At 34.9% G+C, this 25,461-nt stretch overlaps 1 protein-coding gene across 4 annotated transcripts in view; it reads left to right on the top strand.

Annotated features, from left to right (window-relative positions):
* Window positions 1–25,461, top strand: part of KCNJ3 (potassium inwardly rectifying channel subfamily J member 3) — a 150,863-nt gene that overhangs the window by 36,451 nt on the left and 88,951 nt on the right. The window contains exon 3 of one of the 4 annotated variants that reach the window (XR_004913523.2): window positions 23,246–23,357. The exons of the other annotated variants lie outside the window; for them this stretch is intronic. The gene's annotated coding sequence lies outside the window, so the exon portion shown is untranslated. The remainder of the gene's footprint in view (window positions 1–23,245; window positions 23,358–25,461) is intronic. 4 annotated transcript variants of the gene reach the window in all.

A 25,461-nucleotide genomic window follows, 5' to 3' on the forward strand; every position in this document is an offset into this window, starting at 1 on the left:
TATCCACCCGTGCTCTCAGGTGAATGCTTATGTAATAGGGAATTACGTGGACATTTCCTTATTGCCTTGCATTTTAAAGCTGAAGCTCCAAAGCTGAAATTTACTAAGTGATATGTCCCGTTTATATATAAAGGAGGTGCTCCATATATTTATGTAGGATTTAAAAAAAAAATAACAAAACTGGTTCAGTTACTATTAAAGCCCATTGCCAACTTCCATTTTGAAGAGTAGTATTGAAATTTATTAATGTAGAGTGTCAGCCTCCTGGGGAGTTTGTTATCCTAGGGCATTTGGCCACCCCTATCCCGTCGAAGGTTGATGAGGAAAAATCCTAATGAGAGTTCCTAGAGAAGTTGATATGTGTTTGTCCCTCTTGCAGTTCAGTGAGCATAAATGAATATAGAGAAGACCCAAGTTTTGTGGGACCTGGAGCTTATTCAGTATGCAGTTTAATTATATTACTCTTTACATTAGTTTTGCAAATTTTACAAACCATTTAATCATACGAACACATTGTTAAGGCCCTTTCCAGAGATTTAGATAGGGCCCATGCTTGGGGGCGGGGGGTGCTAAGCTTAAACCTCCTTGTTTTTATGATAAATCCACCTCTAATATAAAGTCATACTTGCTTCTCACTTACTGAATTCATGGGAATTCTTGGAAATTTCCTGGAGATGCTTGAGGTGACAGAATCCTACAAGACTGGAAAGAGCTAACGTATCTAGCATGTTGCATGGCAAGGATGCCTTAGTTTGCCATAAGCTAACTGCATATCAGAGGAAGGAGCCAGGCTGCAGCCGTCCTGAGGGGAATCCTGCCCAAGAAGGCTGCCTGCTGGAGGGGAGGAGACTCTAACATAAGAAAATCTGGGATGATTCCCCATGGTCTGAAATTACTCTCTTTCTTTTTAAAAGATTTATTTATTTATTTGAGAGAGAGTGTGTGATGGGAGGGAGCGGCAAGGAAAGAGGAAGACAAGCAGACTCCCCGCTGAGTGGGGAGCCTGACACAGGGCTCAATCCCAGGACCCTGAGATCATGACCTGAGCCGAAACCAAGAGCCGGACGCTTAACTGACTGACTGAGCCACCCAGGCGCCCCGGACTTCTTTCTAAGTCATTATATCCCACCTGTCTGCCTCAACAAAGAAAGGGAATTAGTGAAATACCAATCATAAGAAATGGTAAGGTGCCTCAACCTGCCCCCCCAACATACACATACATGTGTCCTATAAAAGAACCAGCAGCTAGTGGTTGCCAGAATGGAGAACGTGCTGTACGAGCCGGAACCGGAGTTGCCAGGGTTTCACTCCTCTCCCTCTGATCCCTCCTCCCACCGCCCTTTCCAGTTCCACAGAAGCAGCAGACGCAGAGGGTGAGGGAGGAGACAGAGAGTGCAGGATCAGACCACATGCCCCTGCGGATGCGGACTAAAAAGAATTATGTAGGAGATGGAAGTTTGATTTTAGATGAGACCGAACCATTTAGTAGTGAAAGTGAATTGTAATGATCAGGAAAGGACTGCTCTTTACCCAAAGGCTACCCAAAAGCTGAGATGTTGTTATTTACTGAAGAATTGAGATCCCACCGAGTGAATTGAAAGGCGGTAAAATAGAGAAAAAGAAGGAGATTTTTCCTATCCACAACAAGTTCAGGCTGCTCTAGAAACAAGTTCCATGTACGTTCAGTCAAGGAATAGTGCGGGCTTTAGCTAGCTGCGCTTTGCGTCCCTGTTGTGGGCCTGTCTCCAGGTCACTGGTGTGAGCATAAGTCTGTGTTCCTGGTGACACAAACCACCTGAGATGGCAAGACAATCCGCCTCCCGGGGTAAGAATAGGTTAATTATGTGGCAGCTTTTCTCCCAACATGAAGGGAAAACCCTGGAAATACACTTAGTAAAAATCCTACATTATTCTGTTTTCATCTGGGATGTAGTTAATTAAATTTGCTTGAATTATTGATGTGAGTACAAACTGTTTTTGAATATTAAGAAGGCCAATTTAAAAGTAGAACTAGGCATCTATAGAGACGTTGCCAATTGTTCTGAAGATTTAATTTTTCCTTTATATCTTATCATAGATGACTTCATTTAATTACCATTTTAATATTTATTTCCTTCGGAATTGTCAGAATTTCTGAAGAAAATCATCCTTGGTGTATATTTCACTTTTTATCTCCATTAATATCCTTGAGAAGAAGCAAAAGAGAACAGAACTGAGAAAATTTGATTTTGAGTGATTGGCTTTGGTCTGTTTCATAGAAAGATGCTATGGTGTGGCTTAAGCAGTTTTAGCTCTATCCTTCTAATTTGATACAATAAAATATGTAGTAAATTCAACTTTGAATTTTATGTTATAATTCTTGGCTATAAGAAAAAGGCTGCTATGTTTCTGTTAATGCCCCAGGGCACAGTATACAATGTATTATTATGACATTAGTTTCTGGAAACTCAGTATCTCCTGAATCCTTCTTGGAGTTTGTTTTCTTTGTTCCTTCCTTTTTTCTCTCATTGCTGTAGACTATATATGGTTTTCCTGAACTTGTCATGCATTGGTTGGTATAATAAATCACAAATGTAAGTATTTTAGCTCTTGATGCGGTCATTTTAACATCTAGAACCTGAGTCTGTTTCAAAACAGACATCAAACCCTTAAGAAGTCTCTTACCTTCTTGCCATTGTTTCTTGCCTTTTTAGTGTGGGAGAAAGTGACAGGGAGTCACTAGTCCTAGGTAAGAAGCAACAAAACAGAAACAAGAAGACCTAACATTGTATTCTGCTGTGGACACCCTGGTTTAACTTCTTCTAGTACTACTTCCCCACCCTGAAGGTTTACAATGTGCATATTTAATGAAGCAATAGGAATTATAAAGGACAATGAATGTGGGGAGAAAAGAACAGATCTTACTCTTTATTCCTATTTTTTTAAAGATTTTATTTATTTGAGAGAGAGAGAGAGAGCATGAGCAGGGGCTGGGGGTGGGGTGAGGGAGAAGCAGACTCCCTGCTGAGCAGGGAGCTCCACACCAGGCTCCACATGGAGCTGGATCCCAGGGCCCTGAGATCATGACCTGAGCCGAAGGCAGACGCTTAACCGACTAAGCCACCCAGGCGCCCCTAGATTCTGACTCTAAATTATATATCCGTGAAAGAAAAAAATTCCATGAAGCAAAGATGGCATAACAGGGACAAGGTATACTCTCTCACCTGACACATCTAAAAAAGGACAAGCTGTATTAAACAACAAGTTTCAGGACTTTGGCTATCAGAAGAGGAAGGGCAATGATCCCTAAGAGACAGGAGACAAATGAAGTGAGCCCTACGACTGCCCCTAAATAGCATTGTGTCATATCAGTATGGTGTATATGAATTTCCTTTCCTGTAAATAGAAATGAGAAGCCGTGAAGTATAGAAATGGAAAAGTCTGGCTGAGGGTAAGAAAATTTCCTTATCACTTTTCCTTAGAATGAAATGAAGCGAAAGTGGGTAATAAGGGTTTCCTGGAGTGAAGTAGCAGTTGAAATTGATAAAATATTCACCTTTGGTAGTCCTTATATTACTTTTTTCCTTTGGTATGTTTTTATTTGTGGTTTTTGTTTTTACTTATATATTAAAAAGGAGAAAAAATGATATATTTATTTGAGTCTCTTTCATTAGAGTTGTATTTAGTGGTTCATATCTCATTAAAACACAGTCATTATTCATGATTTTATTTTCCTCTGAAACACCGAATAAGCCAACCAACAACCAGACTGGGTTACATTAGTGCTTATTCTTACCTGAAACACAAATAGAAATTTACATTATTCTTTTTAAAAAAAGATTTTATTTATTTATTTATTTGAGAGAAAGAGAGAGAGCACGAGTAAGGGTGAAAGGCAGAGGGAGAAGCACACTCCCTGCTGAGCAGGGAGCTCCATGCGGGGCGCAATCCCCAGACTCCAGGATCATGATCTGAGCCGAAGGCAGACAGCTCAACCAACTAAGCCACCTAGGTGCCCCAAATTTATATTATTCTTTTACCTTTTAGAAATAAAGCAAATAACTGCTATCTTTCTCTCATTTTCTTTTGATTTCTTGAGAAATCTAACATTACTTCTGATATTGGGGTGCTGAATAAAGCTTTATAATCTTGTTTTTCTTAGCCAGTTTAGATCTTTTGTATACACACATGCCAAAACTGAACAGAATTTGCAAATCACAGGCTTTATCTTCGTTTAAAAAGTCGTATGATTTTTTGGGGGCATGTATGGTTAAATCATCATACTCCCCAAACAAAGTAAAACAAACAAAACAGCTATATTTACCCTTATGAGCTTTAATTATAATGGAAACCCTTCTGAGATTACCGTCTGGTAACCTGTGTGTTGGATTTAGTTTATTGTCGTATTTGGCACCCATAGTTTTAAAATAATGCATAGTTTTAAAATAATTTTTCTTTCTTTCTTCCCCCCTCCCTTTTTGTCTTTCTTTCTTCTTTCTTTCTTTCTTTCTTTCTCTTTCTTTCTTTCTTTCTTTCTTTCTTTCTTTCTTTCTTTCTTTCTTTCTTTCTCTTTCTTTCTTTCTTTCTTTCTTCTTTCTTTCTTTCTTTCTTTTTTCTTCCAACACTTACATAACTTGGAGATTCAAATACAAGTGTGGATTTTAAAACTTTCGCTTAGAAAATGGGATTTGACAATACCAGGCTTGCTTTCTAGCATGCTGCTAAATAGCATCCATCCCCTGTGCTTGTGGCACCCTCTCTCTGGGTTCCCACAGTTCTCACACAGTTGGCTTCACTCATTCATGTTACCTGTCTGGCACATGCTTTGAGCTTGCAGCCTCTGCTTTAGATAGTAAAGCTACAAGTACACTTTCAGATTCAGCCTGGCCAGAAAACAGTTGAAGACTCTCAAATCTTAAAAGCCAAATTTCTTCTCTGATAGAAGTGAAAGTCTAATGGGAGTGAAAATCCAAATTCAACAGTTCTTGAATGAGCACGAAATATGTTTTGCTGAAGGATATCTGTTTTTCTGGACCATTGATTCCCCATGTAATGTTGTTAATTATAGATTGTTTTCCATTTTTGATGCTGAATGCAATCTCTGAGTTATCAGTTTTCATTATCAGGTCTTAGCGTATTGTTAAAACAGCAGGAGAGATTTCCTTATTGTTTTTCTTAGACTCTGCACTGTCATGGAAATTATTTTTGGTTATGGCTTCTGTTATTATTTTCCTTATTGATCATATGTTCCCTGTTGTTGCCAATAATTAAAAAAAAAAATACCTCCTGGTCTCTTGGAAACTAGCTCAATACAGATTTTACCTCCCATCCCACAAACCAGTATGTTCATTTTTGTTAATAGAATTTTAGTAGTGTATCTACTTAATGGAAGCCATTCTTCGTTAAGGAGGGTGGTTTTGTTTTCTCCTTAATGCTTTGTTACTGTGTTGGTGACTGATGCTTTTTTAGAGAGCAATTATAAAACTCTGATGTCACGCCCTAGATGAGACTTTCCAATTTTAGCATCTGTCCCCTTGGCACATTTCCCGGTGTTGACAGTTGGGTAAGAAGACACCCCTGGGTTTTATGAAGTCCTCCTGCTACAGATGGTGGGTTTTTGCGTTTAAAGAGTCTGCTTTAGCACTGACTCTTTTTAATCTTCTTCCTATATTTTTTTGGTGAAAATTTTATATAACAAAAAATGACAAGTTTCTCATCTAAAATCATTTTACTGTGGTACATGATATAAAATCAAAACCACAAATTTTGTATTGGCAGAGTCTACAAGTTCTGGCTCTGCATTCTGCCAGACAGAAAATAATACAAATTACAAATAAGACCAATACAAAACACTTCAGTCATTTTTCTTGAGCTTTTGTACTAGGTACCGCATAGCTGAATATTTTACTCACTACAACACAGCTTTCTAGAGAATCTTGTAACTGGAATTAATGTTGTAGTACTGTTTCGAGGCAGGACTACATCCGTACTTTCTGAGAGAAACAGCTTTAATAATCTTAGGAAGTCTTAGGGTATATTTATTGAGCAATTATGTACTAGTCCTTACTTTAACTGTTTCATATATTATTTAAACCTCTCATCACCTTGTGAGGTAGACACTGTTATATTTTACAAACAATGGATGAAACTGATTATCAGAGAAGTTAAATACTTGCTCAAAGCCACACATCTAGCTAGTGGTGCATTTGAGCTAAGAGCCCTTCCATTCCGACTCTAGGCCAGGTGCTGGTAAGCAGTGGTACTGCACTGCTTGATTATCTCCAGGAGACTCTACGAACCCATCTCGTGCCACATTTGCCCAATAAGTTTAATTCAAACTCTCCTACAGGGAAATAAAAATATACTTTTTTAGCTTTGCTATATCATTTTCCAATTTTGTATTTTAATAGAAGTTTTGCTTCCTCTGCCCCCCACCCCGACTCAGGCTTTTTATTTATTTATTTGATTGAAAATGGGTGGCAAGGAATTGATTGTGTTAAAAATTATGAGAATTGAATTGTTTTATTGATATTGGGACATGGAAATTTCTTCGTTAAAATCTTCTGGGATATGGAAGTAGTTAGAATTGGATAAATTTGAGCAAAAAATTTTTTATTTCCCAATATCTATGTGGAAAATCATAGCTGAAAATGTAATTTATAGTATTGACCTGAGGTTCAAAAGGGCATGTTACACGTATGAGTTTAAGCCCCCACCCTTCCCCGAATTTCATTGAAATGACACAAAAATGTATGTGCAGAGAAAGGAAGCTCTAAGAATCTTGGTAAGCCAGAAAGGATACAATCAGAAAATAAGACAGTTTGACGAATTTCTAAAATGTGTTAAACAAATGGGGTGAGGGAGAACTCAGAGCAGAAAAATTTAGAACACAAAAATTGAAGCTGAAATTTGCTTCAGAGCAAAGACATTACTCACTATGGAACTCACAACAGAATTCTTCCCCCCAGAGAAGAATCTGCTAAAGCACTGGTACACTTGGACCCCTCTGCTGGTTTCAGTGTTTGTAACCTTGGTAAACCTGGGAGAACAGTTGTTAAGGTTAAGCGAGAAATTCCTCATTGGAGATTGAGGGAACGATGATATTAGTAAGGACTAAAAGAAGAGCAAAACAAAGCCCATTGAAACCTCAGTACTTGACATCTGATAAATCAAATCAGAGGTACATTTTCTGTTTGAATGGGGTTCTTAGATCAGTTCATAACCCAGCGCTATAATGCTTAACATAACAAAGAAAGGTCAGTTAGAAAGATGAAAATATAACAAATGGATAGACAAAGAAATACCAGGCAAAAGGAACTCAATGATTAGAAAATACCAGATAATATATAGAGACTAGTGCATTCAATAGAAAAACAATTGTCAAAAAAAGGTACAGTATATTAGATGATAGTGCTGTTACCTTTTAGGTGATAAAATAGAAGAGACTCAAAAACAAATAGAAAAGAATAAAAAGTATGGAAATACAAGGGCAATTTGACAAATCTACAATGATACAATATTTCTGTCCAAAGTAATAAACAACAACAACAACAAAATCTAAGTGGGATATAAAAGATATTATTCACAAAGTTTAGAAAATTTGGTTTATTAGATACATTGTAAAGTGACTGCTATGCCCTACTGAGAATAACTAATTGCAGACATCATACATACATTAGGTCATGGAGAAAATCCCAATATATTTCCAGAATTGATGCTCATTGGCCGCATTTCTTGCTACCATGAAATAAAAATAAAAATTCAGAGCAAAAAGATACATTCTTTACCTACCTAACCCGAATCTGTATCTCAGAAAGGAAGCACTGAACTGCAAGCTTGATTTGTTCAAATGGGCAAGAAAACTGACAAATTATTGGCAAGCCTAAGAGAGAGGTGGGGAGGGAGAAAGAGAGAAGGATGGGAGGGAGAGAACACACTGTGCAAAGTGCTCTTTGGGAAGAAGGGTGAACAGCAATCTCGACATCAGCAACAAATCAAAGATGAAGAATGCATAGTACAATTTTGGAATTAAGGTTTGCTAGTCACAAGATGCACTTACATGTCACCTGTTCGTTTAACTTACTTAGAAGTCTCTTAAAATTGAAATCACAAAGGATTTACTGAATTACTGATTTCAGATTATAAAGCTTCCTAAGGAAAAATAAAGACATTTCTGTATGGCAACATAATATCTTCAGATGACTTTGTTTTCTAAAATAACATTGCATTGGGGCTCCTGGGTGGCTCAGTCATTAAGCGTCTGCTTCGGCTCAGGTCATGATCCCAGGGTCCTGGGATCCAGCCCCGCAGCTCCCTGCTTAGCAGGAAGCCTGCTTCTCCCTCTCCCCCTCCCCCTGCTTGCGTTCCTGCTCTCGCTATCTCTCTCTCTGTCAAATAAATAAATCTTTAATAAAATAAAATAAAATAACATTGCATTAATGAAAAAATACTTGAATATATTCAGATTACCAATTAGAATCTTTTATTTGTGGTATTTTTGTCATGAGATGAAGTTTCTGTGTGCATTAAATTATTGATAACTATATCCTATAGTTATTTATAATTATAGATTTCTAGGATAGTTTTATTTTTGCTAAAGTGATCTATAAAAAAGTACATGTCTATAAATAGAGGCTTATGTATATGACAGTAAAAGTCTCATGATTTTTATAGCAATGAACCTAAGTACCATAAATAGATACGTAATAATAGTGTAAGTATGCCAATGAAAGGGCTTAGAAATTAACATGAATACCTCTTTGGTTCTTTATAGTATTGAGCTAGAGTTAAAAAATCAAAGACTCAGTCAACTGCTTTATAATCATGATTCCTCATTAAGGACACTTTTCTCTTTAAATTTCTTATTCAAATTTGTAGTGGAAGTATATTTGATATTTCCATCAGGAAGTCCAGTATATAGTTTAGGTTCAGTTCAGCCAAGTCCACAAGATCTGGATCTGGGCAAACTCATGAATTTCATAAGCATTAATTAGAACACTCATTAAAGAAAAAAGTGTATTTACTGTTTTCAAAAAGCACAAAATCATATTTTAGGGTAGAAATACGATGAATGTAGTTGTTTATTTTTTAAGATTGTAAGGCAATTTAAATAGATTTTTATTCATTTTTTTACAAGCAATCAATGTCTGTTATCTCATTTGATCTTTATAAAAACACTATGTTTACAATCTTCTAGTTTTATCAATGGAGAAGCTATGTGCAAAGGTACATAGCTAGTAAATGTTGGGACAAGTCCTTGTGTATGCGGCTGACCTGTTTACTCTTGAGCTTAATGTTCATAATGGTATCATTTATGCACTTTCTTTTGTAATTGTATCCTTTTTACATTTTTAAATCCTTCTGGACAGATTTGATGCAAGGTTTTTCCCAAGTACTGAATATTTCTTATGAGTCCTCCATAAATATTCATCAGCTGATTTCTGGTCCAGATTGGTCCCTGGAGGGAGAGGGGTAGCTTTGTCATGTGGGAGTTAACCATAGAACCAGTGAAAATGCAGAAGTGCCATCAGGAATAAGGTAGCCAAGTATTTGAAACTCCCAGGCAATTTTCTCTTCCTTATTGTCCACTATTTTGGCTTCCGGTAGTCTAGGCAGAAATCTTAAAAATTTGGTTTGACCTTTTGATGATCTATTCTTGACCTTGTTTCCAACTTGGATTTTTCTCCTGATCTGCCTTTTTTAGAACCAGTCAGCCCTTGCTTTCTGATGACTTCTTTCATTTCAAGCATTTATTTTGATTCTATCCTATCTTTTTACTCTGATTAACTCAGGCAGAGTGACTCAGTAGAAAGGGTGTGGGCATATTTCTTGCTGATTTCAGGGCCAGTTAACATTTTTGAGCTTTGATTTCTTAATTAAACTTTTTATTTTGAGATAATTGTTGATTCATATGCTCTTACAAAGACATACTAGAGATCCCATATACCCCTGACCCATTTCCCTTAATGGTGTCCTCTTGCAAAACCACAGTTCCGTATCACAACATACTGACATTGGAACAATCAAGATACAGAACGTTTCCATCACTACATGGCTTGCCCATTTTGCCCGTTTAGAGCCGCACCTACTTCCCTCCCACGTTCTCCCTTTCCTTAACACCTGGTAACCACTAATCTGTTCTCAAAATCTCTAATTCTGTCATTTCAAGAATTTCATGTAAATAGAAGCTACAATACATAACATTTTATGCACTCAGCATAATTCTCTGGAAATTCACCCTGATTGTTTTGTGTATCACTAGTGTGTTTTTTTGTATTGGGAGTACAGTTCTATGGTATTGATCTAGCAGACTTTAACCGTTCACGCTTTGGATGATATCTGAGTTTTTTTCTATTTTTTGGCTATTTTGAGTAAAGCTAATAAATATTCATGTATAGGTTTATGTCTGAGTATGTTTTTATCTCTCTGGATGACCAAGAGTGCAATTGCTAGGATAGATGGTAGTCATATGTTTATTTTTTTTAAGAAAGTGCCAACATGTTTTGCATAATGTACCATTTATATCTTTGCATCTTTGCTAGTATTGGTGTTGATGAAATTTTTTATTTTAGACATTTCTACAGATGTCTCATTGTGGTTTTAATTTGCATTTACCTAATGGTTAACTATATTGAACTGATTTGCCATCTATAAATCTGTATATCTTTCTCAGTGAAATATCTATTAATTTCCTTTCCCCGTGTTCTAATTGTATTTTTTTAATTCTTGAGTTTTAAAAGCTCATTATCAATTCCAGACACTAGTCTTTTGTTGGATACATGGTTTGCAGATATTCTCACCAGTCTGTAGCTTATCTTTTTATCCTTTTTACAGGGTCTAAAATTTTAAATTTTGATGAGGTCCTATTTATCAACTTCGCCCTTCACAAATTGTGTTTTTGGTGTCAAGTAGAAGAACTTTTTCCCTAGCTCTAGATCCCAAAAAGTGTCTATTTTTTTCTAACAATTTTTAGCTTCATATTTTACCTTTAAATCTTTGATCAATTTTGAATTAATTTTTATATAAAGTGTGAGATTTAGCTCAAAGTTCATTTTTTCGTGTGTGACAATGGATATTGAATTGCTCTAGGAGCATTTGTAGAAGAGGCCATTTTTCCTACATTGAATTACCTCCATACCTTTGTCAAAATCGGGCATATTTGTGTGCGTCTGCTTCCAAATTCTCTATTTTATTCGACTGATCTATGTGTTTCCCTTGACAATACCAAATAATCTTAGTTCCTATAGCTATATAATACATCTTAAAGTCAGGTAGACAGATTCTTTCCACCTTATTCTTCCTTTCAAAGTTGTTTTGAATATTCCAGGTTTGTTCGTTTGTTTTTTGCCTTTTCATATAAATTTTAGTGTAATCTTACCATGTCTATAAAACATCTTGCTGGGATTTTAATATAAATTGCTTTAAACGTATAGTTCAATTTGAGGAATAATTGAGATCTTTACTATTTCAAGTCTTCCAATTCAGGAACAGGTATGTCTCCCTTTATGTAAATCTTCTTTGATTTATTCTATCACATTTTGTAGTTTTTCAGCATACAAATCCTGTATATGTTTTGTTAGATTTACTCCTAAGTATTTTTTAATTGATCATAAATGGTTTGTATTTTTTATTTGGGTGTTTATGTGTTCATTGCTAGTATATAGAAATAAGATAGGTATTTTTATATTTATATTCTACCTTGATATAGACTGAATGTTTGTACCACCCCCCATGTTGAAACCCAATCCCCAATGATATGGTGTTTGGAAGGGGCCCTTTGGGAGGTGATTAAGTTATAAAGGTGGAGACTTCATGAACAGTAGTATCCTTTTAAAGAGACCCTAGAATGCTCCATTGCCCCTTTTGCCATGTGAGGACACAACGAAGAGATGGTCATCTGTGAACCAAGAAGTGGGTCTGCACCAGACAACAAATTTGCTAGTGCTTTAATCTTGGACTTCTTAGTTTCTAGAACCATGAGAAATACATTTCTGTTTGTTTATAAGCCACCCAGTCTATAATAATTCTGTTAGCAGCCTGAGCAGACTATGACATACCTGTAACCTTGCTGGTGTGGTTGGTTCTAAGAGGTTTTTAATTTTTTTTTGATTTGTTGAAATTTTCTACATAGAAAATCATGTCATCTATGAAAAAATAGTTTTATTTATAAATTTCTTTCTGATGTGAATGCATTTTATTGCATAATTGTACAGGCTTGAACTTCTAGCACTCTGCTGAATACAGGTTATTGGTATGGACTTTTTCTTTTTTTTTTTTTTAGAGAGAGAATGCACATGAACAGTGGGGGGAGGGGCAGAGGGAGAGAGAATCTCAAGCAGACTCCCCACTGAGAGGGGCCCAATCTGGGGCTTGATCTCAGGATGCTTAGAGCAGCATTTAGTTGTTTTAACATTAAATATAGTACTACCTATGGATTTTGTAGACATTCTTTATAAAGCTGACAAAGTTCCCCCTGAGTGTTTACTGAGTGTTTTTATTATGAATGGGTATTTTGTCAAATACTTTTTCTGTATCAATTGATATGATAAACTGACTTTCCTTTTTTAGTAGGTTAATATGGTAGATTATATTGAATAATTTTTAAATATTGAACTAGCCTTGCATTCCTAGAATAAACCTCACTTGGTCATGGTTTAGAGTTTTCATTCTTTTTATATGTTGCTGAATTCTATTTCCTTATATTTGTTAGATATTTTGGCATTTATAGTTATGAGGGATGTTAATCTGTAGATTTCTTTTGATTATACTGTTTTTGTTTTGCTTTCAGCATGATACTAACTTCATAAAATGAATTTTTTCTTTCTCTTTTATATTTTGGGAAGGGATTATTTGGATATTGGTGTTAATTCTTTTTAAAATATTTTGTAGAATTCTATAGTGAAACCAGCCTGAAGATGTCTATTTTAGGGGTTTTTAACTAGGAATTCAGCTTCTTTACAGCTATACTACTACTCAAAATTTCTATTTTCTATTGTATGTTATTAGTTTATTTTTTAAGGAATTAGTCCATTTTATCAAAGTTGTCAAACATTTATGTGTAGAATATTTGTAGTATTACCTTACTAGCTTTCTAATGTCTACAGGGTATATAGTGGTATCCCTTGTTTCATTACTGATATTGGCCATTTGTATCTTCTTTTTTTGTTAGACCTTGATAAAGATTTGTCAATTTTATTGATCATTTTAAACAACCAGCTATTTGTAACATTTATTTTTTTGAGTTTTTCTGCTTTCAGTTCATTGACTTATGCTCTTATCATTATTATTTCCTTCCTTTTGGTTTCTTTGGGCTTTTTTCTTTCTTTTCTTTCTCTAGGTCCTTGAGGTAGGGTTTTAGTTTATTCATCTGAGAACTTTCCCCTTTTCTAATGTGTGTGTTTAGTTCTGTAAATTTACCTCTAGCATTGCTTTAGCTGTCTTGCACTCCATAAGATACATTGTGTTTTCATTTTCATGAGTTCAGTGTACTTTTTTGATTTTCCTAGAAATTCCACTTGACCCATGAATTATTTAGAAGTGTGTTGTTTCATTTACAAGTGTTGGGAAATTTTCTTGTAATCTTTCTGTCACTGATTTCTGGTTGTGGTTAGTGAACACATGATGCATGATTTCAAACTTCTCAAAGTTGATGAGGTTTGTTTTATGGCTCAGTATATGGTCTATATTGGTATAGGTTCTGTGGGTACTGGAAAAGAATGCATATTTTGATGTTGATTAGTAGAATATTTACTAAATGTTGATTAGATCCTGTTGGTTAATGATGTTTCTTTTTGTTCTCTATCCTTCCTACTCTTCTGTGTAGTTGTTCTATCAATTGTGGGAAGAGGGGTTTTGGAGTCTCCAACTATACTTGTTAATTTGTGTATTTCTCTTTTCATTTCTATCAGATTTTGTTTCATGTAGTTTTCATCTATGCTATTTGGTACATACACATTTAGCATTGTTATGTCTTGGTGGATTGGCTCTTTTATCATTATTTGATGTCCTTCTTTGTTCCTGAACATTTTTATTTCAGTTAATTGTGTTTTTCACTTCCAAAATTTCATTGTGTTTATATTTTCTGTATGTTCATTGGGACTTTTTTTCATTTTTTCAAGAATGTTTACAGTTGGTCATTAAAGCATTTTTAGGATGTCGGCTTTAAATTCTTTCTCGGATAATTCTAATATATTTGTTTCTTGGTTTTGGTATCTATTGGTTGTCTTTTATCATTCAGTTTGAGAACTTCCTAGTTCTTGGAATGACTAATGGACATTTTATGAGACTTTGGACCTTACTTAACCCTTCCTCTTTAGTGGGCCTCTTCTGACACCATTTTGGTAGGGGAAGGTAAGGTGGGAATTAGAAACCTGGGTTCTCACTCAGCCTCCATTGACATTGGCATGCCCTTCTGCTAGACAGGGGTGGCATTTCTGTCCCCTGCTAGGCCTCCACTAATGCCTACATGGCTGGGAAGTGTAGGAATGCCACTTTATTGCTCCCAGGTGGCTTCCACTGACTCTATGAGCTGAAGGGGTCATCATGGTTACTGATGAAAATCCTTTCTTTTGAGTAGGCCTCCCCGACACTATGACACACTTGACGCTATCACAACAGAAGGAAGGAGGGCACCTTTTTACTACCAGTTGATGATAAAGTCCAGGCTCATCATGTGATCTCCACTGACACAGCAGAGGTGAGGGTGGGAGGCATCTACTCAGTTTTCTCTGAGACTTCTCCAGCAGTAGAGTTAGGGGTACCTTGTTAGAGTCCAGTGAGGACGGAAATCTAGGTTCCTCACTTAATATTTGTAGGTGTGGATGGGGCAGGGCCAAAGTTTTTCTGTGGAGTTTGACTTGTGTGGAGTGATTATTGCCTAAAACCTTTCTATCTTGGTGGACTGCCCTTCTCCTGTCCTTTGGCTAGAGAAAGCAGGCTTTTCTATCTGTGCCCATTGGAGTTTCTCTGTCACCAGTTCTTTGCTTCAAGTCTGGAATAGATGAAGCAAAAACAAAACCCACTGAATTGGGGCGCCTGGGTGGCTCAGTGTGTTAAGCATCTGCTTGTGGCTCTGGTCATGGTCTCAGGGTTCTGGCATCCAGCCTCACTGAGCTCCCTGCTCAGCGGGGGATCTGCTTCTCCCTTGTCCTCTGCCCCTCCTCCCACTTGTGCTCTCTCTCTCTCTCTCTCTCTCGCTCACTCTCTTTCTCTCTCAAATAAATAAATAAAATCTTTTAAAAAAGCCATATCACTGAATTAATTTCCATGTCTTGCTTTGGTCCCTGAGATCCACTGCCATTTTCCCTTTTTCAGTTTCTCTAGCTTTCAGTTTTCTTATGTTTGCTTTATATATAGTGTTTAGAGTTTTCAGTTATACTCAACCAGAAGAACAGAAATAAATATATCTAGTCTGTCTTCCCAGAAGTGGAAGTCCCTCTGAACTTTTTTTTATTTATAAAATGTATTTAGTGTAATCAATTTGCTGGCTGCCTTCCAGGGAAATTTATGAAATTTTTGATTCTTAGGCAAACATATACTAAAATGATAAAGGCATGTACTAACATTACTTCCATTATCATTACTGGTGGTAAGGATATACATACATACATTATATATATATATATTTCTGAAATTTATTTATTTTGAAGATGATCACAGTGGATACAAGAATGTTCATAAAGGGTTCTGAAGCATTATAGGAAATTAATAGGCCACAGACTCTTCCCTTGGATATTTTCTTGGTATAACTTCCTGGAAAATCAAAATAAATTTCCAAAGTAATTACACCATAATTTTTATGAGCAAGTTTTTATCTAAATGAGCAATAATAGCACATTGCTCAGATCATAACAATAAAATCTAGTCTGTCTATTGTAAAATGACAGTAAGAGCTTCTAACAGGCAAACTACTTCCTGCTGTTGTTATTGAAAATCAGGGAAGCCCCAGAATATTACTTTTTGTACAATAAATGGTATGTACCACACTTGTAGTACTTTTTCATTCCTACTTTCATTGGTACCACTTTGGAGTTGTTCTATATAGTCTATGAAGTAATAAGTGAACTGAAAATAATGTCTCTCTTGAGAAGTCAGTATTATACTTGTCATCAAACAAACCTTTTGAGCTATTAACAGTTGTTCCTTTTACTCATTTTTCAGTGTGATTAGGACACTATTCTCTAGTTCTTATAGAATTATTTGCAAAATAGAAAAGTTGTAAGAGATAAGACTAAAGAATTCTTGAGGGGGAAATTGAGAAAATTTAATTAGTATTCTACTTCACTTTTTATCTTTTGCTTATTTTTTAAAAATAAAACTTATGTAACAAGGTATATTTTTAAGGAGAAAACTGGCGTACAGGTTTTTTTTTTTTTTTCTTTTTTCTTTTTGCTGTGGACCATTAAGCAAGAATGAATCTAATCTGTTTTCTACTACTATTCTGGAAAATGGGGGTGGAGTGAGGTGATAGGGCACAACATTAGTGTTGCTAAAAGCCTGAGCTTTCTTTATACTACTCATCTGCCCTCCTACAAGTAAAAGGCTTTACAGTTTCATTCCTGTTTCAGAGAAGAGAAGGGAGAGGTTATTGCTGTAATTTGAAAAGGACAAGTAGCCCAACATGGAGTAATTTCCCAAGAGAAATGGGCTTACAGCTGTAGGTCATAGCAGTGGCAAAACTTTGAGCCCAGAACCCTACAGAGCCCCAGAGGAAGGCTAGATGTTTGATGGAGTGATATGTAGCTACTGGGAGCTGAATACCAAGGCTCACGGCTTTGGGAAATAAAGTGAAAGATTCTAGTGCCCAAGTCAAGAAAGCAGTTCATCTTCAAATGAACTGCATGAACATAGAGAACATCCCCACAGTGACCAATTCTCATTAAACCCAAAGTTATTCAAATTTTTCTGGACAAAATATGCCTCCCTGGGACTTTAGTAAAACCCTAGATACCATTGAGGGTCCTTAGCTCTACCATCTCCTATCCCAGAATACAATGCATGACTAAGAATTTCCTGTCATCCCTGTGTGACAAGAAGAAATAAACCATATTAGATTATTTTGATCTCTAAAAAACTTATGAAATATGGCTTTTCTTCCACTTGATTGCCATTCATAAACCAAATTCATGTTGCACACATGCCTATTAAGCAATATTCTTTAAGTGTAACGGACCTCCTGTTTTTAAATCAATTTAAAGTAGTTTGATTCCCTGTTTTTTTCCACGTTCTCTTTTATGGGCTAGAGATATAGCACTCTTTCAAATAAAAATTTGTAAAAAATAAATTTGGCTCTTCATTTCAGCTCACGTCATGATCTCAAGGTCCTGTGATTAAACCCTGAATCTGGTTCCACATTCAGTGGGGAGTCTGCTTCAGATTCTTTCCCTCTGCCCCTCCCTGAACTCATGCACACGCTCTCTCTCTCAAATAAATCAAGAAATAAAATCTTTAAAAAAATAAAAATGAGTGCATTGAAAACTATCAGTTATACAATGATTGACAAATTTCTTAGAAACCTGTACTTTTCTTCAGTCAGTTGTATTAGGCAAATAGAATAGGTAATAACATGCTCAAGAAGCAGTGATAAAATCCAAATTTTCTTTTCCTTTTTTTTTTTTTTTTTACCAGACTGTCAGAGGAACACTGGTAGACATACTAAGAAAACACAAATTGCTTCATATGATCTTAAGAGATTAGACATTTGATAAATAGACTACAGATATGAACATATTAACAATTATTTGTCAGCTACTTGATTTTTCCCTAGCTCAATAGTGAAAAATGAAGTAACTTGCAAAGCGCTTTGCAAGTTTCAGCTGACCAGATTCACTGCAGTGGAGAGCTATTAATATTTTCATTGTTCAACATTAGCAGAGATCATTCCCATTTCATTTTTAAAGGTACCAGGTGTATCACATAATGAGAATCACTGCTTTTATTTTTAAGTGGAATGGGCAGTTGGTAGGGTGAATTTGTGTCAACAAAGAAATCAGGCTGTTCTTATAGAAGCTATTAATTTTGTGTAAATTATCATTTAGGAATTTAGCCACTGAACAGTAACTACTAGATTCACCAACAAGTAAGAAACCTTTCAAATGCATTTAGTTGAGATCAAGCAACCCTTAAACATTAAGGTTTTTCTCAGATATTCACTTTTGTAGCAGGCTCATCTCTATCTCCATGGAAAAGTTGGATTTGCGCAGAAGTTTCAGGAGATCTGCCTCATCATGCTTCATGAAGGTAGTGAGTTTGCCAACCCCTAGGATTGTAAACCAGTTCTCTGTAGATCTCAGTGTTCTACAGGTGTGCTATGGACAAATAATCAGTGCAATTTTTGGTTGTATCTGTCATATTGCATAAACGTAACTCAAAATTGTTGAACTGTGTGACAGTGTAACTCATTTCAGAGGGTTGTAACTCAAGACATTTTGTCTTTTGCTTTTCTGTATTTTAAACTGTGCTTGGGTACTGGTTATATCACTTAGTTTTATGACCTTGGCAAAGAAATGTGACTTCTCTGATACATCTCTCATCTGTAAAATGGGAACAGATTATTTCTGAGGGAGTGGTAATGAGTGTATATTAACCACTAAATACTTACTCATTTACATTTGTATAGACTTGAAACTGTAAATTATGCCCTCCAATTAAGATGGTACATTTCCAGAGTTATCTTTTTCTCATATTTCTCCCATCACACAATATTTTTTTAAGATTTATTTATTTATTCCAGAGGGGGGAGGGGCAGAGGGAGAGGGCGAGAATCTCAAGCAGACTCCCCACTGAGCAAGGAGTGCAAAGCAGGGCTCTCAATCCTACAACCCTGAGATCATGACCTGAGTTGAAACCAAGAGTAGGACACCCAACCGACTGAGCCACTCAGGTGTCCCTCTCCCATCAAAAAATATTAAACTATAGACCTATATAAACATTATGTGCAACTTATAAATGAAATAGGCCCATGTAAAGGGCTTTTTTATATTTTATTTGAACACATTTATATTGTGGTGCTATAATCAATCAGGTGATTAATTAACAAAAGCTTTTATTTTAGTTTCAGTAGTTATAGGTTTTGGTCATAAGCTTTGCTAATTCATAATAATATTGTACTATTAACTATTGTTAATATATTTAAAATATCAACACTGAAAAAAGGTCTTAGATAAAGCAAATATATGTAAACCATGGAACTTTAAAAAATTTGATGTTTTGTGGTTTATTTTGTTTTAAAGATTTTTATTTATTTATTTATTTGTCAGAGAGAGAGCACAGGCAGGGGGAGCAGCAGACAGAGGGAGAAGCAGGCTCCCTGCTGAGCAAGAAGCCCGATGTGGAACTCGATCCCAGGACCCTGGGATCATGACCTGAGCCGAAGGCAGACACTTAACCGACTGAGCCACCCAGGCGCCCCATGTTTTGTGGTTATTTAATACAATGGTGACTTATTTCAAAACTGATTAGAATTCTTTATCTATGGCTGTCTATCAATTTTTATCTTGAAATTACACCATTTATTGGAATAGTTTCTGAACTGTGGCATGATTCCATTATTTCATGTCATTCATAAACAAATAGATGAACACATAAGCAACAACAAAAACACCACTTTATTAACTTATCCTCAATCTTACAGGCGCTGTGTCTCCTATATACAATCTTATTACAAGATGGAACTAACAATGAAAGATATGGTTTTGTTTTACCTTACAGATTTTTTTTATCAACTAAACTTTTGCTAGTTCCCTCTTCACTGCAACTCTTTTCTTCACAGGTCATGAATAGAATGAAAAAAATGTATAAGTTTTATAACTAGAAGGACAACAAAAATCTTCATAATTGCATGTATTTTCCAGTAAGAAATTATATTTCTTATATATATTTTATATATATTTTGCCTTTAGTCATAAGGAATTATTTTCCTTCAAATAAACTGAAAAATTGTATTTGGGATTTGGCAAATTGAGCTTTGTCTATGATCATTATAAAGCAAAAAACTTTATTATCTATATCATTTTAAAACTATAACACTTGGCTGAATTTTTATTTTTCTAATTTTTTTGAAATAGTTTAGCCTATTGGCTTTCAGCCCTTTTTCTTTTCAGATATATGCAATAAGTTTCCCCCTAAGATACAAATTCCCTTAATTAGCTCTGTCTCATAGGATAGTAAGTTTTTATTAAATATAAAAATATTTTTTTCTTTTTAAAAAAATCTTTTCCTTTATTCAGTCAACAAACTTTTTAAAAATGATTTTATTTATTTGAGAGAGAGGGAGAGAGAGCGCATGGGGTGGGGGTGGGGAGGAGGGGCAGAGTGAGACTGAGAAAGAGGAAGTAGACTCCCTGCTGAGCATGGAGCCAGACCTGGGGACCTGGGGCTTGATCCCACAAGCCATGAGATCATGACCTGAGCTGAAACCCAGAGTCGGGCACTTAGCAGACTGAGCCACCCAGGTGCTCCTAAAATTATTTTCTAATTACTGTTTTAAACTAAGGTATTGAGAACTTTATTGCATAATTTCCCCCAATTTGTGACAATTTAAAGCTCATTATTAATGTTTCCCTTAACTGATTTCCAGACAAAGAATGTGCCCTATATGATTGGTATCCAGTATATTACAGTTTATTATTATTATGTGATCCTTTTTGCATATTAATTACATTTCACTGTAAAATGTTAAAAGACTAAAATGATCTCTCAAAACATGTCACAAAATCATAGAATTATACCTTCCAGAATAAAATAAGGGACTTCATTGTTGCTTCTATTATATTAGTTTGCTAGGTTTGCCTTAACAAAGGCCAACAGACTGGGTGGTGGAAACAACAGAAATGTATTTTCTCACAGTTCTACAGGTTGGAAGACCAAAATTAAGGTGTCAGCTGAGTTGGTGTCTTCTGAGTTCTCTCTCCTTGGCTTACAGATTGGTGTCTTCTCTCTGTGTCTTCACATGGTCTTTCTTCTGTGTCTGTCCATCTTATCTCCTTTTTTTATGACAGCAGTCATATTGGACCAGGGCCCACCCTGATGATCTCATTTTTGCTTAATTACCTCTTTGAAGGCCCTATCTCCAAATACAGTTACATTCTGAGGTGTTGGGCCTTAGGATTTCAGCATATGAATTTTGGAGAAGCACAATTCAGCTTATAACATCTCTTAAAATCACTTTTGAATCATTTAAAGAAATGTTGCTTCTTTTATTTTCATTTCAATTAATTTCTTCTTATAACTATCCAGGTAAGTGAAGTGGCTTGATGTTATCTTGAGTGCAGAACAAAAAAAAAATATTACTGAATACAGAAAGAACATTTTGTGTACTCAAAGTGATAATGTTTTTTTCTTTTAAACTGTACAGTTGTCATTATAAAAGTAATACAACAAAAATCATTACTTTTCCTTTGCAACATCAATAACCAGTTAGGAAATGTGATGGGAAAAATTAAATCCATTCATAATAACAACATAAACTATAATACAAACTACAAAATACATATGAATAAGTCTAATGTAGAAGGTACACAAAAAGCATAAAGCTTTATAGAAGGATATAAAAGACTTGAAGAAATGGAGGAAGACATGTTTCTAGTTAAATTAAAATTCTATATGTAAAAGAGTAGTTTACTAAAAATATTCTATTTGGTGCATCCTGAACTATAATGTTAGTGATAGCTTACTGCTAGCTTTTCCTTAAATATTTACTATTTATTAGTTTCTAGAGTTTCTCAAGTATGTATTATTTGTTGGGTCTAGACGTTTCTCAATTATTTACTTTTTGTAAGATCTTTTGTAATCCTTTGTACTTCTCTATACCTTGGTCTTCTCAACTGTAATATTGGGATAATTGTTCCAATAAGACATGAGGGGTTAGGAATTCTATTAAACTATTGAACATAGAGATATAAAACTAAATAAGTAAAAATAGCTATTGATAATATAACTAGATGCAGATTAAATCTTTTGTAACCTAAAAATGTCATGAATAGAGTTAAAGAAGAATGGCAGGCACAAAGAAAGCATACATGAAATGTAACAAATTATCATGTCTAAAACAATAAATAGATATAACAATCAGTGTATGAGACAGTCTAGTAGAAGTAATATTAAACAATTTTTATGTACCAGTTATTGTCCTAAGACAGCAATCCTATTTGGTTGGTATTATTATTGACCTCAGATGAAGACCCTAATCCTCTCTACTGGACAGAAATTTTGTCTAGTGAATTATAATGTAATAACTATTATTGTAGCAAGCTTTTTTGGGCTATTGAAATACTTCTTTGTAATGGATTGCTAAAACTATAATTATGAGATCAAAGGCCCATAATATGACAACTCCCTATTGCTTTCAATACAGGTTATACCAATTATGCCCCTCCTCTGAAGTATAGTAATGTTTATTAATAGCAGCATTTATGACTGATTTGAAATTCAAAATGACTTGCCATTTAGAAGAAGCATGGCATGTTGGTTTATTCAAATTGTGTTGATGCTAACATTAGGAAAATTTTCTCCTTTATTTCATTTATTGTTTATTTTTGCCTTCACCCAGATTTAAGATGGTAAGAGTTTATCTTAATTGTTGAACTTGTTCTGGGTCTTAGCACTGAAGCATAAATGTCTTGTCCTTCACCCAAGTTTTAATTTCCAGTGGGAATTTCCTTATTCTCATACTTAGTCTGTTTCTGCAAACTGCAGTCCACAGTGTAAATAGTTTTTTTGGTTTGTTTTAACCATGTCACTGGCTTTTACTCCCAGTTTTTAAATTGCATTTTGAAAATAGAGTGTATCTGAAACTCTGAAAGAATGCAAGTGGGAAACGTTTCCAGAGGCTATGGTGGGAGTGCAGGAGAAGGACTTTTTGGCATTAATATATGACAGATTTTAAATATCATTCAGATGATATTTCAAAAAAATTCTGTATTTACTTCATATATAAATAGATTTACCCATAAAATTTGCCTTATCTTTTCTTTTAAAAACCTTATTATTTTGAAATAGTGTTATATTTATAGAAAAGTTACCATAAGTAATACAGAGAATTTCCACTTAAACTTCACCTAACTTCTCTTGATGTTATTTTTCATAGCTATGGTATAATTGTCAGAACCAGGAAATTCGTATTAACTCAATAATTCTTTACTATATACCTTACTTGAACTTTCCAAGTTTTCCCACTAATATCTTTCTTAAAAATAAACTTTTAAGTTTATAGTAGTGTTGGATTTATAGAAAAATTGCAAAGATTAACAGTGTTCCTTTCTATTTTTAGTTTCTTTCATGAATAATTGTTGACTTCTATCAAGTACTATTATTCCATGGATGTACTAAGATACATTGATTTTGGGGTATTTAATCAACCTAACATTCTTCAACTACCTTGAGTAAGCATTCCTTCAGTAAATGCTTCAATATCCTTTTTTTATATAATGGTGAATTTGATTTGGAATTAACTTAGGAGTCTTCATCAACTTATATAAGATATATTAGTCTACAACTTGTTATATCTATGTAACAAGTATATATGTTATATACTATATTGCAATATATATATATATTGCGCCTGCCAAGTTTAAGACATTTTCTCTTCTTGAATGAATTTAAGATTGATATTGTTTCTGCTTTCAACATTTGATAAAATTCATTAGTGAAGTTATCTGGATCTAGAGTTTTTATTGTAGCAGGATTTTCTTTTTTTTTAACTTTTTGAGGAATACAGTTGACCCTTGAACAATGTGGAATTAAGGTCATCGACCCCTCCCACAGTTGAAAATCCATGTATAACTTTTAACTACCCCCAAACTTAACTGCTTACAGCCTACTGTTGACTGGAGCCTTACCAATAACATAAACAGTTGGTTAACACATATTTTATATGTTCTATGTATTATATACTATATTCTTACAATAAAGTAAGCTAGAGAAAAGAAAAGGCTATGAAGAAAATCATCAGGAAGATAAAGTACATTTACAATACTGTGGTTTATTTATCAAAGAATATCCACGTATAAGTGGACCCTCACAGTTCAAACCCATATTATTTAAGGGTCAACTCTGTAATTGACAAATATAATTGGGTATATTTGAATTGTAGAATGGGATGATTTGATATAAGTATACATTGTGGAATAGTTACCAAGATCAAGGTAATTAGCACATCCATCAACTCACAAAATTAACAGTTAACTTTTTTTTTCCTTTTTTGTGGTGAGAGGGCTTAAGATCTATTTTTAGCAACTTTCAAATACACAATACCATATTATTTTCTTTAAAGGTTTTATTTATTTTTTTGACAGAAAGAGACACAGCGAGAGAGGGAACACAAGCAGGGGGAGGGACAGAGGGAGAAGCAAGCTTCCCGCTGAGCAGGGAGCCCAGTGTGGGGCTTGATCTCAGGACCCCGGGATCATGCCCCGAGCTGAAGGCAGATACTTAACGACTGAGCCACCCAGGCGCCCCCACAATACCATATTATTAACAGCAGTCACCAAGCTGTACATTATATCCCCAGAACTTCTTCCTATAACTGAAATGTGTACCCTTTAACCTACATCATCCCATTTTTCCCTCCCACCTGCCACTGGCAAATACTGTTCTAGTCTCTGTCTCTATGAAATCTGCTTATTTCACTTAGCATTAATGCCCTCCAGTTTCATCCATGTTGTTGCAAATGGCAGGATTTCCTTTGTTTTTATGGTTGAATAATATTCCTCTGTGTGTGCATGTGTACATTTTCTTTATCCATTCATCCATTGTAGGACATGTAGTAGGTGTTAACTGCAAATATAACTTCTTTAACAGATATAGCACTATTCAGATTTTGTTTTTTCTTTTATCAGTTTTAGTATTTAGTATTTAGTATTTAGTATTACTAAGGAATTTGTGTATTTATTTTAAGTTGTCAAATTTATTGATGAAAAGTTTTTGTAATATTTTTGTATTATCTTTGTAATATCTGTAAGATCTATAATGATGCCTTTCTTTTCCTTCCTGTAATTGATATTGTGTCTTTTCTCTCCCTTTTGTTCATCAGTCTTGCTTGAGGTTTTTCAACATTTTTAAAGCTTTTCAAAGAATAAACTTTTGGCTTTATTGAGGTTCTCTATTGTATGTCTGCCATCTTTGCCATTGGTTTCTTCTATTAACATTCTTTTTTTCTTCTAATTTTTCTTGAGGTTGATTTGTCATATTTTTGTACATTCTTGAATTGAAAGCTTAGATTACTGATTCTTGACTTTTCATTAAATTCAAAATATTACATAGTTTTTATTCTGACAAATTTTGTCACATAGACTTTTTTTAGAGTTTTGTTGCTAAATTCCTGATTAGTTGAATATTTTACTTAATCTGATATTTTATGTATTTAAGAACATTATTCTGTCTAAGAAATTCATATCCAAAAGATGAAGAATCCCTGTGAATATATGTGGCCATTGAAAGTAGTCAAATTCAAATAATTTTGATTTTTATTATAGTATACTAAATTGT

This window comes from Halichoerus grypus, chromosome 4, assembly GCF_964656455.1.
Source record: "Halichoerus grypus chromosome 4, mHalGry1.hap1.1, whole genome shotgun sequence".
In the NCBI taxonomy this organism is placed as follows: Eukaryota; Metazoa; Chordata; class Mammalia; order Carnivora; family Phocidae; genus Halichoerus; species Halichoerus grypus.